We start from the raw sequence: 5,543 nt of genomic DNA, 5'->3' as shown, positions 1-5,543 counted from the left end.
GTGAATACCTCTTGTTCTCCTTCTCTCTCTCTCTCTCTCTCTCTCTCTCACACACACACACACACACCACTACTACCACTACTACTATACATAAAATTTTAAGTGGCTTGCAGATGTCTTAAAGCCCATTCATAGGCCAGTCTGTGGATTCTGGTTTAAAAGACTTTCCCTTGAAAGTTTCAGATGACGTCAGGCTCCCCAAAGACCATCAAGTCCAACCTTCTTAGTTTACAGATAAGGAAACTAAGTCCAAAGGACTTACTTACCTAAGACAGCACATAGAATGTGTGCTTAAGTCTGCCAACCTACTTCTTATTTGCTTCTCACTCTCCCATCAGCAGGTGGAGAAGACAGAAATTTAACCCTAGAGAATCGCTGGTAAGAACATTCTCCCTGTGTTCTCTGTAGAATGCTGTCCTTTCTGGAGGAAAATGTGTGCCTCTCTGTTCTCTCTTGGGCATACTGGGCTTCCTTGAAGACATGCCTCATCTCAGTGCCCCCTTTTCCCTTGGTGTCCCTCAGACCCCAGAAGTCCACTCACCAACTGGCCAATGGAGCCAAGGAAGGTAAAGACAGGAAAGAGTATGTCCAAAGAGGGCTTAACATCCTAAAAGGCTAGACCACCATCTCCGTGTAGAGTTTGGGCTTTCTAAACAAGGAGGTGTGAGAAGGTTGCCCTGGGAGTCTCTCTGGCCTGCCTTCCCCCCTTCTCCCTTTCCTGGAACATCCTCCACCACACCCAGCCTCCCAGAGGACCCAGAGGCTTGGTTGGATGATATCAAATGTCTGGGGTCTTCAGATCCACGTACACTAAGGGCTACGGCCAGTGAGTTCCCGTGCTTACACCCCGGCAGCCCAGGATGGGAACAATGCCTAACCCAGGAGTCTGACGGTGCTATTTCAGAGTGCGTGTGTTGAGGGGGGGAGGGGTCAGTGGGGGAGAATTCCAGGGAAACAGGCGCCTTCCCAGAGGTGCTGATTCCAGGTAGAGACCCTCCATTTGCCTTCCAGAGATGAATTTATCATTCATGCAAAGTTCCTTTTGGAAAACAGAACCCCTGATCGAAAACCAAGTCTAGGAAGAGTCTTCTCCTGGAATGGGGAGCAGAACAGACCGTGGCTGCCAGCCAGCCCCGTGCAGCTGTGAGCAGATCAGATTCCTAGGAAAGCAGGCTGCCACATTTGCGAAGGGAGCACAGCGGAGAAGCCGGCAGCCTCTGAAACCAGAGAGGCAGGCACAGAGAGAGACCCCCCCCCCCCCCCACACACACACAGAGAAAGCACTCCCCCAAAGACACAGTGAGATTATTTTCTGCAAACCTAAAAGGGAGACCAAGTTACACCACCTGAAAAGCAACAGGCAGTGAGTCCGTGGCTCCTGCCCTTAGCGGGAGGAGCGCGGACGGAGCCCGAAGAGATGCGCACCCGTCCCTGACCCAGAGACCTCCCCAGCACAGCTCCTCTTTCTGTACACTCACTGCAGGAGGGAACTAGGGGGTCGGGGTGGAGCGACCAGAGAGGGAAAGGCCGGGCAGGGGGCGTGCGTACCTCGGCGGCAGGCGGGTGGCTGGCGGAGTGCGTTCCGGGCAGTGTGAAGGTCTGCGGGAATGCGGAGGGTTTAGAGCCGGCCAACAGGAAACCAGTCGGAGCTCTGGGCTGGGTCTGTCTCCCCTCCACCCCTCGGGCCCTCCTCCTCCTCCTCCTCTGTCTCCTCCTTCTCCCCCTCCCCCTTCTCCCCACCGCCGCAGCCGGCTAGGTCTTGCATTTCTCTCCTCCTCTCCTTGTGGTGGGCTGTCCTGACCAGACTCCCCAACCCCGCCTGCCTCGTGGGTTCTGGGGCTGCTCCCTACACAGACTACTCGCGGAGCACCAGGGCTGGAAGGGTCCACAGGAATCATGGGGAACCACCTCCTCCTTGTTCAGACGGGAACTGAGGCTTGGAAGGGGCAAGCGATTACCCAAAGGCCCCCGGGGGCAGAGCCGGGCCCAAGGGTCCTGACTTCCTGACCAGTGATCTTTACAAGATGAGGCAATGTGGAGGAGGGCATTGCCAATTCGAGGGGACCGTATCTGTGACAAAGGCAAAGCCAAGCCTCACCTCTGTACAGACAGAAGCCTCCTCTGGTGGCATCATCGCTGATGAGGGCGGATATGATCTAAAAATAACAACTCTGATTCTAGTTGCACCACGCATAGACATATAAGAGATTTGCTTTCTAGCTGGGGAGTCTGTATCCTCAATATAGAACAGATGAGGTGACTGATGATAATCATCATAGCAGTAACAACAGACGAGGCTTACTGAGACTTCGTAATCTTCACCAGCAACCCCTTGACTTAGATATTGTTATTGTGCCCCTTTTACTAATAAGGAAACAGAGGCTCCATGAGGCTAAGTCACTTGCCCAAGATCCCCTGGTTTAAAGGGGTCTAGGCAGGCTGGGTCTACTACAATTCAACTGGTTCACTCTTGTGCTTACATGAACTTCTTGGTGCAACAGGTCTTGGTTGAAACTTTATGAGAATATTGATGAATGTATGAATGTTTTTGAGTGCATTCCTAGAACTTTGAGGGATACAAGAATTACTATCTGGTCCTTGTCCTGCAGGAGCTTTGGATCTTGCCAAGAGGGCACACCTTATGCATACACCCACTCACACGAGTGCTACAGACTGTGAGGCTTATCCCAGGGTTCAGAGTGGAGGGATGCTTGGACTGGGGCAGTGGAGAAGGCTTGCCGGAATAGATGGTTCTAGAAGCCATGGATTTGGTTTGAACAACATGGAAGGGGAGAAGACAGAGAACACTCTCATAAACTTCTACATGATACGGCCTCTGCCTCTCTTACCATCCTGTCCTCCTTGCTTGCTCTACTCCAGGTCACTGGCTCTGTTGGGTTCTTCAACGACTCCAACGTCGTTCCTACCCCTGGTTCTTCGCACTTGCTCTTAACCTCTGCCAGGGTCAGTTGTCTATCTGAATGTCCTGTGCCCAGACTCTACTCATCCTTCAGGTCTCTGGTATTACGTCATCCCTAGAAGAGCTGCCCCCCGCCCTGCCCCCTGCTGACCTCCCAATGGGAATCAGCCTCCTTGCTTCTCCCACAGGCAGAGTTCACCGACTTACACTGTCTTTCTTCCCTCCTAGCATTTGTCCTGCTCAGAAACTATTTGTCTCCCCCACCAGACAGATGATCCACCAGAGCAGGGGCTCACATGTCGCGTTTGGGCAAGGCTCAACGTGGTTAGAACAGCGGCCAACATCAAGCTGGCATTCTCTCAATGAGGGGTTGTCTTCTAATAGCGATGCCACCTGGAGTAGTGCCCAACACTAGTCTTCCAAAGACCCTCAAACCTACAAAAATTGATCATAAAAGTTTGGGTGTCTGTGCATTTTTCTGCGGAGAAGTCCCATGGCTTTCTTCAGGTTCTCAAAGGCACTAGTCAGGAATCCAAGAAAGGACCTCTGCTCCCCATGATCCCCAAAGCCTCTCCCTGGCCCAGGGGCCAAAAGCTGATGCTTGGCCTTAGCTGTTCAATGCAGACTGCTGGCAGCCTCCTCAGATTTGTTTCACCATCTGGACAGATTGGTTGCTATACCTCCCAGGCATCGTGGGGACTAAAATTAACTTAAGTGTTGTGTTTTTTCTTTATAAACTAGGATAATGTTTCTGATGAGAATGAGCCAATGGAACCATTCCCATGTGGCCTTTGCTTCAGGAATTGGAAAGCTGGCTGGAACTAGGCTAACACTCTGGGACAGAGGTCCCATTCAGGGGTGACTCACAGGCCCCCGTGGGGATACCTTGAGCCAGGATCCCTCCGAGGAAAACTAGGTAGAGTTTATATCTAGGGTAAGAGCACCCTTGGGGAAGCAGGAGCCTCGGAAGCAAGAATGACTTTGACCTAGGAAGGGAAAGTGCTAGTACTGAGGCTGGTCCTCCTGCCACCACCAAGGGCTTTAGAGGAAGGGAAAGAAGCACAACTGGGCCAGGGGTGGTCGACTGGGGTGTGAGTCCCTGCTCTGCCACGGAGTCAGTGAATGACTTTGGGCTCAACACCACCCCCACCTGAGCTACAACTTTTCCATTTGTAAATAGATTGGACAGCATAATAGTAGTATTATGAGCCAGAATTTATTAAACACACTGAACTAAGTCCTTTGTATATATTTTCAGATTTAACCTTTATGAAATAGGAACTTTTATCATCCCCATTTTATAGATGTGGAAAATGAGGTTCAGATCAGATCAGTAGTACACCCAAGCTCATGCACCCAGCACGTGGCAATTCAGAAATTCAAAGGCAGGGTTAAGGGACACCAGAGCCCAAGTGCTCAACCACGACACTCTACCTCCTCCTAAATTTCCCTCCAGCTCTGACATCTGTGGACCCTAGACCACACAACCATTTGGTACCCCTCTTCTTAGTTGAGAATGCGGCTTACCCAACATCAGCTTACAAAATGAGACATCAGTACCTTGGGATCCTCGCTACCTTCCCACCACCCCGTCCAGCCACTCTGCAGCTTTGCTGTCTAGGTATTACCTGCTCTACCTCGATCCTGCCCTTTCTGACCCTAGCACCCAGCCACAGCCTGAGAACTCCAGGGGGCTTTACTAGCCACTGCCTTGGGAATGCCAGGTGCATGACAGATGCGTGACATCCAGGCTCTCCACACGTCCAGAACGTCAGCTGATCAGCTCCCTCCCTCATCGTTTATTGACTCCACTGCATGGGGGACGCAGCAGTAAGTAGGACAGAGACATTCTAATAGCTAAGGTGGGTAATACACCTGTTTCAGGTTGTGATCAATTCTATGAAGGAGAGAAACAGGATGAAATGAAAATGTAATGGGGGACTACTTCAGATAGCGTAGTTAAGGTAGGCCTCTCGGAAGAGGCAAACATGGCGAGAAAAGTTGATGGTGAGTCTGTGAGAAGGGCTCCAGGAGGAACTTTGTCGTCAAAGGAAGAATGAGCGCCAAGACCCTGGGGTGGGGACAGCTTGGCCTCTTCAAGTACTGAAAGTGCACCTAGAATGGCCCATCGGAGGAGATCCCCCTTCTCCTCCTGTTCCTCCTTGTCTCCTTCCTCTTTCCCCTCTTCATTCCTACCATTTTAACAGCCTTTCGGCCATTCTAAGGTTATTTCCTCGTGTAATAGCTCAGTGAGTGACGGAGCAGTCCGGTGAGGGAGTCACAGTAGGGCTTACAACTCATATTGTAGATCTGGGGAAACTGAGGCCCCAACCCCCAGGGAAGCTGGGGCTCAGAGCCAGGTCTCCTGACCCCTGACTCAGAGGCAGATTCTCAACCCCGCCAAGAACTTGCTTGTCTTTCTGCTGGGTAACTCCAAAGTCTCTGTCACCTGAACCACCTAGGGGACCATCTCTGGGAGCTGGACTGGGGCCAGGTGGGCAACCAGTGTTCCCATGTATGGTTAGGAGTACCTGGACAGGGAGCAAGAGGTCTGAACTCTGGAAGTAGATCAGGGTGTCTCTGTTGCTTTGGCTTCTGGCAAGAAGAAAAACAACCAAGAAAA

At 51.6% G+C, this 5,543-nt stretch overlaps 1 protein-coding gene across 2 annotated transcripts in view; it reads right to left on the bottom strand.

Moving 5' to 3' along the window:
- SPARC (secreted protein acidic and cysteine rich) overlaps window positions 1-1,674 on the bottom strand; it is a 22,918-nt gene extending 21,244 nt beyond the window's left edge. The window contains exon 1 of one of the 2 annotated variants that reach the window (XM_021701028.1): window positions 1,549-1,674. The gene's annotated coding sequence lies outside the window, so the exon portion shown is untranslated. The remainder of the gene's footprint in view (window positions 1-1,548) is intronic. The other variant, XM_044917140.1, reaches the window with a different exon arrangement.
- Window positions 1,675-5,543: the final 3,869 nt, after the last annotated feature.

Source organism: Neomonachus schauinslandi, chromosome 7 (genome assembly GCF_002201575.2).
Source record: "Neomonachus schauinslandi chromosome 7, ASM220157v2, whole genome shotgun sequence".
Lineage (NCBI taxonomy): Eukaryota > Metazoa > Chordata > Mammalia > Carnivora > Phocidae > Neomonachus > Neomonachus schauinslandi.
Note: the sequence above shows the minus strand (reverse complement) of the source record. Positions and strands in the feature narration are given on the sequence as shown.